The sequence below is a fragment of the Alosa pseudoharengus genome, unplaced genomic scaffold (genome assembly GCF_046254945.1).
Source record: "Alosa pseudoharengus isolate Yale_2024_CS ecotype anadromous, Long Island Sound unplaced genomic scaffold, YU_APseudo_1.1 YU_APseudo_1.1_scf_1, whole genome shotgun sequence".
Taxonomy (NCBI): domain Eukaryota; kingdom Metazoa; phylum Chordata; class Actinopteri; order Clupeiformes; family Clupeidae; genus Alosa; species Alosa pseudoharengus.
In genome coordinates, this window is record NW_027468564.1 from 8,131,906 (window position 1) to 8,144,707 (window position 12,802).

General features: G+C 40.8%; 1 protein-coding gene and 1 pseudogene across 1 annotated transcript in view; one reads left to right on the forward strand and one right to left on the reverse strand.

Moving 5' to 3' along the window:
* Positions 1-12,802, forward strand: part of LOC143136310 (uncharacterized) — a 103,693-nt gene that overhangs the window by 89,942 nt on the left and 949 nt on the right. The window lies entirely within an intron of this gene.
* LOC143124854 (uncharacterized) lies at positions 827-5,768 on the reverse strand (annotated as a pseudogene).

Consider the following 12,802-nt stretch of genomic DNA (forward strand, 5'->3'; position numbering starts at 1 on the left):
ATTATGTGTTCCAAAAGCTTTTGCTGCTGATTGGTCATGTTTCAATCCAGTCGGTTTATTAGTGTGTTTCATTGTTAAACATTAAGTTGTGTCCACCAAATGTTGCATTTCTTAAAGAATCCTGCAATTTTTGTGTCAGTGCCAGGCTTCCTCTACTCATCTCTTACCCCTACGTACTATCACATTTCCATTCACACCTCCTCCTCACCACCCCTACGTACTATCACATTTCCATTCACACCTCCTCCTCACCACCCACCAACTCTCTTCTGCTCAATAGCATTCCAGTTCACACCTCCACCCCTCCAAAAATCCAATTGTGTACAAATTCATTTATGATGATATATTTTGAGCATAAATCACCAAACCTGCAGAGCAGTGGGACATGTGACAAGTGTGTGGGATGTGTGACAAGTGTGTGGGATGTGTGACAAATGTGTGGGATGTGTGACAAGTGTGTGGGATGTGTGACAAATGTGTGGGATGTGTGACAAGTGTGTGGGATGTGTGACAAGTGTGTGGGATGTGTGATGAATGTGTGGGATGTGGGATGCCCGTGAGATAAAGATACATTGGAATTCAACACGTGTATAAAATGATTTTGTTTAGTCTATGTAATGCCATAGCAATTCGTACAATGTGCAATTTTCATTTTCAATCCGGCATGTACTGGTAATGATGTTAACAAATAAAGACAGTATCATTTGAAAATGTTTTATTGATTATTACACTAATCTCACTACAGTGAAGTAACAGATTCATATGAAACAGTAACATATGAATTTACCATCAAACATTTTAATATTAACATGCAGGTGCAGACACGTCAGAGACAGGAGCGAGAGATGACACCTGAGTAAATGTCTTTACAAACTGAGAACACAGATATGGTCTCTCCTCTAAATGGATCATCTGATGTACCTGGTAATTAATCATTGAACATTGGTAATAATGACATTTGACAATAAAAGACTTTCTACCGAAGGACTACCGAGTATGGTATCTCTGGTCTGTATTGAGAGAACCCACCCAAGTAAAACTATTTCCACAATCTGAACAGTGGTTTCTCCAGTATGAGTCATGTGGAGCGTCTTGAGATAACTGCTTTGACTGAAGGACTTACCACATGTAGTGCACAGATACAGCTTTTCTCCAGTATGTGATACAGTGTCTATGTGACAGTGAGCTCTCTGTTGGTTCTGAAACTCCTCCCACATGTAGCACACTGACATGATCTTGAGATGAGCTGCCTGAGTAAAAGTATTTCCACAATCTGAACACTGACATGATTATTCTCCAGTATGTGTCCTCTGATGTAGAGTAAGATCTGAGCTTGATCTGAAAGTCTTTCCACAATCTGAACAGTGATGAGATTTTTCCGCAGTATGGATTTTCTGGTGATTCTTGAGATTAGACAAACAATTAAAAATCTTTCCACAATCTGAACAGTGATATAGCTTTTCTCCAGAATGGATCCTCTGGTGTATCTTGAGATTACCCACCTGATTAAAAGTTTTGCCACAATCTGAACACTGATATGGCTTTTCTCCAGAATGTATCCTCTGGTGTCTCTTGAGATTACCCACCTGATTAAAACTTTTACCACAATCTGAACACTGATATGGCTTTACTCCAGTATGTGTTCTCTGATGGATAGGGAGTTCTCCTTTGGTTCTGAAACTCTTCCCACATGTAGCACACTGATATGGCTTTTCCCCAGCATGGATCCTCTGGTGTATCTTGAGATTACCCATCTGATTAAATGTTTTACCACAATCTGAACACTGATATGGATTTTCCCCATTATGGATCATCAGATGTGTCTTGAGATGAACTGCCAGAGTAAAAGTCTTTCCACATTCTGAACAATGATTAGACTTTTCTCCAGTATGGATCCTCTGGTGTATCTTGAGATAACCCACCTGATTAAAACTTTTACCACAATCTGAACACTGATATGGCTTTACTCCAGTATGTGTTCTCTGATGGATAGGGAGTTCTCCTTTGGTTCTGAAACTCTTCCCACATGTAGCACACTGATATGGCTTTTCCCCAGCATGGATCCTCTGGTGTATCTTGAGATTACCCATCTGATTAAATGTTTTACCACAATCTGAACACTGATATGGATTTTCCCCACTATGGATCATCAGATGTGTCTTGAGAGTACCTGCCCGAGTAAAAGTCTTTCCACATTCTGAACAATGATGAGACTTTTCTCCAGTATGGATCCTCTGGTGTATCTTGAGATAACCCACCTGATTAAAACTTTTACCACAATCTGAACACTGATATGGCTTTACTCCAGTATGTGTTCTCTGATGGATAGGGAGTTCTCCTTTGGTTCTGAAACTCTTCCCACATGTAGCACACTGATATGGCTTTTCCCCAGCATGGATCCTCTGGTGTATCTTGAGATTACCCATCTGATTAAATGTTTTACCACAATCTGAACACTGATATGGATTTTCCCCATTATGGATCATCAGATGTGTCTTGAGAGTACCTGCCCGAGTAAAAGTCTTTCCACATTCTGAACAATGATGAGACTTTTCCCCAGTATGTGTTATCTGATGGATATTGAGGTTTCTGCTGGTTTTGAAACTCTTCCCACATGTAGCACGCTGGTGTGACTTTTGTCCAGACTGTGTTGCCTGATGTGGGTTGAGATCTGACCCCCTGTTGAAACTCTTCCCATTTGTGATCTTTTCAACTCCTGTAATATAAGAACATTATTAAAACATATAATTTCTCTTCATCCTCCTACAGCAATGAAAATGTTATCTTTCTCCACTTAGGGATTTACAGTAAAAGTGTCTAGCTAGAGATGGTAGGTGAATGTCAACACAGGCACAGATACATGGTGTCGAAGAGCAGAAGCCCACGTGTCAAAGATGGTGAAATGCTAAAGGCTAAAATTCTATGATTTAAATATTGTCACAAAATATTATATAAAGAATATAAAGAGCCTATCCCACCCATCAATGTTTTCCTAATACAAACGTTTAACAGTCTAACTTGTAGGAGAGGAGTCATCATGGCCCTAATCTCTTTAAGACACATCGTTATGGCAAGTAGCCATATAATAAGTGGAGTCATGTATTGTCCGCCAGTCAGTATTGGAAAATAAGTCTCAACCATATTGCAGGATTGTGGCTGTCCTGTGTGTGTAGGATATATACTGTATCTTTGAATACGGCAGTCTGCTGAGATCTGAGGCACATTGATCACATGATCAAAACTGATTATATGTCCCAACTATACCTGTCATTATTAATCTTAGAAAATAAGAGTGATTTGGAAGAGTGATTTGGCGAAAGGAAACCAGCGTGAAACAGACTTGATATGGCAAGCCAGTTTAACATGACCCACTGAAGTAACCTATTGTACACAGACTTGATATGGCAAGCCAGTTTAACGTGACAGTCTGAAGTAATCTATTGACACAGACTTGATATGGCAAGCCAGTTTAACATGACAGTCTGAAGTAACCTATTGTACACAGACTTGATATGGCAAGCCAGTTTAACGTGACAGTCTGAAGTAATCTATTGACACAGACGATAAGCAGCCAAATTTCACACACAGTACATAACAAATTTTTAGAGCCCTGATTTTGTCAGTCAAACAACTAATCAACAATAATACTACATATCAACAGATTAATTGACTTATACGCTAATCAATACTGCAGCCTTTGTGTGTGTGTGTGTCCATGCTCACCTAGTTTCTTACTGGTCCTGGGCTGTTCTGCATCTCCATTGGTCTGCGTCTGCTTGTTCGTCCCTCGCTGGCCTTGTGGTCTACAGCAGTCCACCAGCACCACTGATGCCCTCTTCATCTGGGCCAGGGACATGGGGTCTGTAGATGACAGGTCAATTTTGAATTGGACTGCAGTGCAAATGTTGGAGCAAACATTAAGTTGGTAATGTTTTTAATATTATAAACCTCTACCTAGAGCTTTCACATTAAATCATATAATTTAATCTAATAAGAGTTTGACTTATTTAAGACGTCTTACATTTGCTTAACAGACTAGCAGCCAAATTAGATTGTTTTCTTGATAACTATGTCTATTTTTAGATTAAATTTTATATGCATATATAACAGCTTAGATGCCTGGTGGTTAACGGAGGGGGGGGGGGGCTGATACATGAAGTCAAGGACATGAGACAACAGGTGTAAAAGACAACAAATAATGTGAAATGATTTAAGCATTCCGCTTTTTGAAGAATCCAGCTTTTTGCAAACATTTAAGCATCTTACTTGTAGGTGAGGAGTCATCATGGTCATATTCTCCAGAATCAGAATTGTTTCCCTCTATAATTTCCACTGGTGTGAATTCCTCTTCTCCCCAAGTAGATGATATTTGTGTCTCAGTCCTAAAGTCATGTTCCAATACAGTCATATCTTCCAATTTACTGGTCAAAATATGTTCATGGAGGAAATCATCAAACTCTTCTTCTTTGATCTCCTTCTTCACTGGAATTAGTGGTTCTGCCATTTCAGACTTAAATTCTGCTGTACCAAAGACAGGAGACAACAGGTGTAAAAGACAACAAATAATGTGAAATGATCTAGGGATTTATAGTAAAAGTGTCTAGCTAGAGATGGTAGGTGAATGTCAACACAGGCACAGATACATGACATTGAAGAGCAGAAGCCCATGTGTTAAAGATGGTAAAATGCCCCCTATGATTTAAATATCCTCATAAAACATATGGCATATTATAACATATATTAAAAACTCATCACACCCATCAATGTTCTTCTTATACAAGCTGTTAAGAGACTTAGTATGAGAGGAGTCATCATGAAACACATTATTTTTTGTATTAGCAAGTAGCTGTATAATAAGAGGGGTCATATATTATCCATCAGTCAGCATTGGTAAATAAGTCCCAACCATATTGCAGGATGTGGCTGTCCTGTGTGTGTAGGATATACGACAGTCTGAGGAGATCTGAGGCACACAATCCTTATTGTTAGGTATTGCTAAGCCTATTGCAAATCACAATATAAGCTCATTGGTTTCTTTCTTTTCTTTCCCTTGTTTGGCATTTTGTTTTGTTGGGTAGTGAAGCGAAAATGCATTTAAATCATTGTTCATGTCATGTGGGGGGAGGATTAGCACCCTGGGCCATGGTGCGTAATATGGAATACAACTATAGCAGCTCTCCTGCCAACTATGTCTGTAAACATTGATCATAGAAAATAAGAGAGATTTGGTGAAACCAAAGCGAAACAGACTTGATATGGCAAGCCAGTTTAACATGAGAGTCTGAAGTAATCTATTCTCACAGTCATATTCCACACACAATACAAACATTTTTAGAGCCCTAATTTTGTCTGTCAAACAACTAAGTAACTTTGGAGTCACTGATACATGAAGTCAAGGACAGGAGACAACAGGTGTAAAAGACAGCAAATAATGTGAAATGATTTAAGCATTCTGACAAAATCTAATGTAAACAATGCTATTAACTAATAACCGCTCCAGGTTTTTCTAGTAGACATGTAAGCATCTTACTTGTAGTAGAAGAGTCATCATGGTCATATTGTCCAGAATCAGAATCGTTTTCCTCTTTCATTTCCACTGGTGGGAATCCCTCTTCTCTGTAGGTAGAGGATGTTTGTGTCTCAGTCTTACAGTCATTTTCCAATACAGTCTTATCTTCCAATTTACTGGCCAAAATATAATTATGGAGAAAATAATCAAACTCCTCTTCTTTTATCTCCTTCTTCACTGTTTTTAGTGGTTCTGTCATTTCAGGCTTAAGTTCTGCTGTGTCAAAGAAATCCTCTCAAATTAAAGATAAAATGAATATGTGGCCAAAGAACAGTATATTTGTCCTGTTGATGACATACACCTACACATTGTAGCATCCCTGTGAGAACCACCCTCTGATATAAGACCTTTATCTGACCTGGAGTCCATTTTACCCAATCAGCTGCAAGAATACCGTATTTTCATTGCAAATGATGATGGCAAATGATTATTGGTTAGACAATTCTGATGGTAATCAGGTGGGCATGTCCATAAATCAACCTGCCCAAAGTCCACAAAGGAGGGTATGTGGGGGTGGGGTGGAGGTGTGAACTGGTTGGTGATTAATGGGGGTAGGAGACTGCATGTGGGGGTGGAGGTGTGAACTGATTGGTGATGGGGGTAGGAGACTGCAGGTGGGCTGGAGTTTTGTGAACTGATAATTTTGCAAATAGTAAATTTGCAAGTAAAACTTCCAAAGGGATCTTTCCCCATTGTCATGTCATTGTGGCTTATTTTCTGTCGCCACATGACATTAGACTGCTTGGGGACTGGAACTATTGTGGCCGATTTCAAGCATGCAGGGAGCCATGAGGTTGTCAGAGACAGGTTAAAGATGGTAGTGGAGACCGGCATTAACCCGGCTGCACAGTCTTTGAGCACCCCACCCTGTACTCCATCTGGTCCCGCTGCTTTCCTTGGGTTGATGTTGCAGACTTGGGTTGTAGACTGGTAAAACATCCTGAGGAGCGTGCTACAGACATTGAAGGACCGCAGCCTCCTCAGGAAGTACAGTCTGCTCAGCTCTTTCTTGTATAGTGCTTCAGTATTGGCTGACCAGTCCAGTTTATTGTCCAGGTGTAATCCCAGATACTTGAAAGTGTTAACCACCTCCACATTGACCCCATCAATGGAGACTGGTAGCAGAGCGGGCTTAGACCTGCAGAAATCCACCACCATCTCCTTGGTCTTTGCAGTGTTGAGTTGAAGGTGGTTGAGTTTGCACCAATAGCACAAAGTCCTCCAGCAGGCTCCTGTACTCCTCCTCTTGCTCGTCCCTTATACACCCCACAATTACAGTATCGTCAGAAAACTTCTGCATGTGGCATGACTCAGTGTTGTAGCAGAAGTCAGATGTGTACAGGGTGAACAGGACTGGAGAGAGCACAGTTCCCTGTGGAGCTCCGGTGCTGCTGATCACAGTGTCAGAGAGACAGTTCTTCAGTCTGACCAACTGTGGCCGCTCGGTCAGGTAATCTGTAAACCAGTGTACCAGGTGAGCGTCCACACCCATCTGCAAGAGCTTGTTCATATATGGTGAAAGATAACGAGCATGAATCACACCTGCAGAGCAGTGGGATATGTGACTGTAAAGATACACTGGAATTCAATATGTGTATAAAAAAAAATTGTTTAATCTATGTAACGCCATAACAAGCCCTCTACAGAGCTTAAAAATAGATTAAAAACAGCTTTGCGATCTCTCATAGTCTTGCATTAAATAATTGGGAGTCAAAAGCAGTGTTGCAGACATTATCTTTTTTCAATTGAGTATAGTTTTCTTTTGTCCTGCACCTGCCAGAAGGTGGGATGTGCACACTATAACTGTTTGCTTAACGTCGAGACCACTGTATACCCATGGGTTGCACTAAGGACGCTTGGTTGTTTTACAAGTTGCCTGTGTTCATTTGGGGACACGATCAACATAGAAGGGTAGGCTGTTAACAGTGACTATGAAGCTAATGTTGGCCAATAGTCACCCAAGGAGGAGAGTGCAGAGCAGTGGCTTAATCAACTAGAATGTTTACACTTCCATGAGTTTTCTACAGCGTACAATAAGAACACAACAGAAATAAAGACAGTATCATTTGAAACGTTTTTATTGTCAGCACTAATGTCACTACAGTGCAGGAACAGATTCATAACTACAATTTACCATCAAACATCTTAATATTAACATGCAGGTGCAGACACGTCAGAGACAGGACAGAGAGATGACACCTGAGTAAATGTCTTTCCAATCTGAGAACACAGATATGGTCTCTCCTCTAAATGGATCCTCTGGTGTACCTGGTAATTACACACCACTTAATGACATTTGACAATAAAAGACTTTCTACCGAAGGACTACCGAGTATCCAAACATATCCATGAGCATAATAAAATCCCTTGCATTGGTGTTCTCTGAATTATCTATATGCAAGTTAAAGTCCCCTGCGATGATAATAGAGTCAAACTCTAAGCAAATAGTTGACAGTAGTTCACAAAATTCTTCTAGAAATATTTGAACTGACTGTCTTGGAGGCCTGTAAATGGTTAATAGTAGAATGTTGGGAGAACACTTAATAAGTGAGCATAGGTATTCAAAGGATGTAAAATGCCCAAAAAGTAACTGCTTAGACTGAAAAGATGCTTTGTATATTGTAGCAATTCCACCCCCCCCTCTTCATTTCACGGGTAGTGCTCATGAAGTTAAAGTTTGGGGGAGCAGATGCGGCGTACCGCATCTTGTCGACAAAAGTCGACCGTGGCGCCTAGAGGGTTAATACCAGGCTCGGACTGGTAATCTGTACAACCGGGCATATGCCCGGTGGGCCGGTTCACATGTGGGCCGGTGACCTCCGGGATTTTTTTTTTTTTAAGTTATTTAGACTAGGCCTATTTGCGGCCCGTCATGTAGGCATAGGCCTAGCCTATAAATGCAGTTGCATCCATTTGGCTTGGGGGATGACAGGTCAATCATTTTGGCCTCTTCATGACAGATTCAGTGTGTGTTACGATCGCGCCCCCCTGCCCCACTCCTCAAGTGGATTTGTCCAAGCAGCCGCTAGGTTTGTGGGGAAATATAGCCTACGAGTGCATGGTAGCCTAGTAGGTGCCCTCCGCTGGCTGGTGTTCACATCATCACAGTTTAACCATAAACAACAACCAGAGGTCTAGTTTTGTTCCATAAATATATTTTTTTATAGACGTTAGTTGCACGCGCTAAACCAAGAGCTTCAATTTACTGCACTATGTAGGCTACTGTAGTGCGGTTCTGTCAACATAAAAAAAACTACGGGTAGTCTACAATTTTCGCACAACTTGGTGGAAAAGTGTAGCACAGGTTAAAGAAAATCCATTCATTTTTGGAGCTGATCCTACTCAAAAGGAACTTCAAAGTATTTCCCATATAGTAGGCCTAGCCTTTTAGCTCACAACGACAGTAAAAGTGAAACTTGGAAAGTGGAAGTCTCTCCACCGAGTGTTACATTAAATGCACAATCAATCGCGATTCGCGAGTCGATCAGGTAAAAAGTAGGCCATCAACTGGTAGGTTAGTAACGAAGGTAGCCTAATTTTGCAAAATGTGATGACGGCACACAAACTTGGGCAAAAACGTTTAGCAGACTATACACTTGTGGTGATACAGTAGCCTATGTTAATGTGAATCGTGGACTATAACCAAAGTAAAGGAGATTTGCACCAAATTAAGGCTGTGCAAAGCCGTAGTCATGATGTCAACATTGGGGGGGACCAAATCTGTGGTGGGGTCTGAGGGACCCCCAAACAGAATTTCAATAAATTTCCTACCATGCAAAAAAATTTATTAAAAATGCATATGAATGCATTAGCCTATTTATGTTGAACGACATGTGAAAAAAATGAATGACACAGGCTTGCACGAATTCATCATTTAAAATAAAATGTTTCACTTTCGCTATCATTGTGAGAATAGGCTACAATATGGAAAATGTTTCCAAGTTCCCTTTGAGTCTGATCGGCTCCAAAAATGTATGGGATTTGCCTGTGCTACACCTTTCCAACAAGTTTTGTTAAAATTGTACCGGTAGCTTTTGCGATATTGTTGACAGCCCTACCTCACCGCAGTAGGGTGCAGTAAATGGAAGCTTTTGATAGCGCACGCCACTAACGAAAAACAGAAAAACACCAGGACAAACCACTCAGGGGTCTAGGCTACTCTGGAACCATCACTAGGTCACTAATGTGTGCGTTATTTTCGTTTGATTACATTTCAGATGGTGGTGCGTGTTGGTTTCCTGTAGGCCTATAGCGCTTTTTTCTTTCTTTATTTTGCTATGTCTGTATATTGGGGGGACATTTTGGTCATATTTGAATATTGGGGGGGGACACGTCCCCCTCAATGTCTATGGTGACTACGGCCCTGAGGCTGTGGTTGTGTTTCTACAACATGTTGGCACAAAACGTAATTTCTGTCAACTATGACGATGTCCATGTTCAGTAGCCTATATTTTTTAGTCAAGCAGTGACGTGGTTTAATGCATGGGTAACATGACGTGAGACAGACAGAATATGAGACTGTCTTGCCTATCCCTGAATCCTGTCCTTCTCAAATCACTTTAAAATGGTGTGATTAGCAACCAGAATTGAAAATAAATCCCGGAGAGACCCCCGTGTTATTGTGATTATAGGCTATAGATCTAAAATCTAAATGTTTAATGTTTGGGTTCAGTTTATGAAGTGTTGCTACAGCATAATAGGCCTACTGGGTGTTATTTATGGGGGGAATCAGGGGGGGATTTTTTTTTTTTCTGGGGGGGGGGGGACGTCCGTCCAGTGGGGGGCCGGTCCAGGAGAAAATTGCCAGGGCCGAATTTTGTTCCCAGTCCGACCCTGGTTAATACACTTTTATTTAAAAAGGCATTTATTTAAATAACATTTGCCTGATGGATGCTACTATCTGCTACTATACCGCTGCGTCGACGTTACTTCCGTGATTTGGGAAAAGCCGTTAAAGTCCTGGCAGGAAGCGATAAAATCAACGTTTTTTGGTATATCCCAGTTATTTTTTTCCGAAGTGTTTACAACTTAGTGTTAACTAATAATTGTTGCAAACTGGTACTACAAACAAAATATTAGTGCATTCCTGGATCTACATCCTTATGCATTCTTCCTGCCAGGACTTTTACGGGCTTTTCCCAAATCACAGAAGTAACGTCAACACAGCGGTATAGTAGCATCCATCAGGCAAGTGTTATTTAAATAAACTCCTGGTGTACTTACAAACTTTTCAATGCCTCGTTTTATGAGTAAAGAGAATAGTTGTACTACTGTAGAAGTTTCGTACCGTTCAGGGCATTATTAGTGGGGTAATTTACGAGATAAAAGTAGGTTCCATTACGCCTGCAGAAAGTCATTTGTTTCTGACAGCGCTACTCAGCCAGGGAAAACACGTTCTGGGAGGGTGTTTGGCTCGGGGTCATGCTGCAAAGGACCCTAGGGTGAAATTACTCAGAACCATCACTTTAACTTTAAGCCCTTATCTCAAGAACTAAACCATATAGAAGCTCAACTTTTGCATGCTGTTACATATATATGATTAGTATGTAGCAATATCGTGTTATTTAGGTCAGGATGATCTAACATGGTCAAAGTTGTCCCTCAAAGTTGATCAAAATTGCATTGGAGTTTTTGGCTGGGCTCTATTTAGGCCTTCAGGAGACATATTTGTATTCAACATAGACTCTTAAAGTTTGTCCTTATTGAGATAAGTAGAAACACTCTCACAAAAAAGCAATGAACAGAAAATAAATTCCTTCAGGGTCTGAACAGTAGACCTCACAAGTCACATGATCATTGAATCTCAGGTAAACTAAGGCAAAAGGTATTCGAGAATATTGTCTACACCTGGTGGTGACTACCAAGAACTGTTTCTGGCGATCCTTAAACCGTAAATCTCCAAATCTTCCCAGTGTCCAAACCACACACATGTGAGTTAAGTAGTGTGGCTCCACTCTATGGAGTGGAAATGATTATCCACTGGTCTGAACAACTACATTTAGCCAATCAGCTGCAGGATTGACACATCTGATGGTCATCAGGTGGGTAAAGCCATAGCCTTACCTGCAGGAACTTCACAAAGGAGGGTGTGTATGTGTGGGGAGGGGTGAACTGAGAGATAATTGAGGTCAGTTTCAGGCTCCATAACAGGGTGCCTATGCTATTTCTTGTGTTTTCCAGGCACAGCATTGGATTAAAACCATTGGATTAAAACCATTGGATTAAAAACAATAGTTTTCACAGTTCCAGGAAAGGGTTCTTTTTCTGCTAGTGTCAGCCCTCTCTAAGCACTCCCTTCTACCTCCTCCACACACATTCAACAAGTCAATCACTTTCACTTCACATCCCCTCCCCACCCCATGCACATTCACCAAGTTAATCACTTTCACTTCACACCCCCTCCCCACCCCATGCACATTCACCAAGTTAATCACTTTCACTTCACATCCCCTCCCCACCCCATGCACATTCACCAAGTTAATCACTTTCACTTCACACCTCCTCCCCACCCCACGGAAAAGGTTCACACCTCCTTATTTTCCCACCAATGATTTTCAACCTGTAATTCTGGGAGGGGGTGCATTCCAAAAGTGTGTGCTGCTGATTGGTCATATCTGAATCCAGTTGTTTGATTGGTCAGGCATAAGAAGGTTTGTGAAACATAAAGGAGTAGGATGAGATAACCAAACTCACATTTGTCCTAGAGGCACATGGGGTTATCTGATTCCTGGATTTCAGTTGCAAACAACTGTAGTCAGAAATGTCAAGATTTACTAAACTATCTGATGACTTTCTGTCAGTGAAGAACAATATTAAAGAGGAATTTGATGATTTCCTACAAGAGTATCTACTCAAAATGGGCGAGGGGGGAAATCCTGGACAGGAACAGGGCTGTAAGATGCAGGCATCATATACCTACAAAGAGCCATTCTCACCAGTGGAAATAAAAGAGGAAAACAATTCTGATTTTGGAGAATATGAACATGCTGATGCCTCGCATACAAGTAAGCTGTGGAAAAAATTGTATTAGACAAATCTGGACGGTGGATTGGGATTAGATATATTAGATTTAGTTGTATACTTGCTATAATTTGCTGCCTGTTACATGTGTTGTTTCTTGCCCTTGAATAATTTGTGCCTGTGTTGTTACATATCACCTCTAGCTAGACTTAAACTTAAATCACTAAGTGGAGAAAAACATTCATTGCTGTAGGAGAGATCCAATTGAGGCTA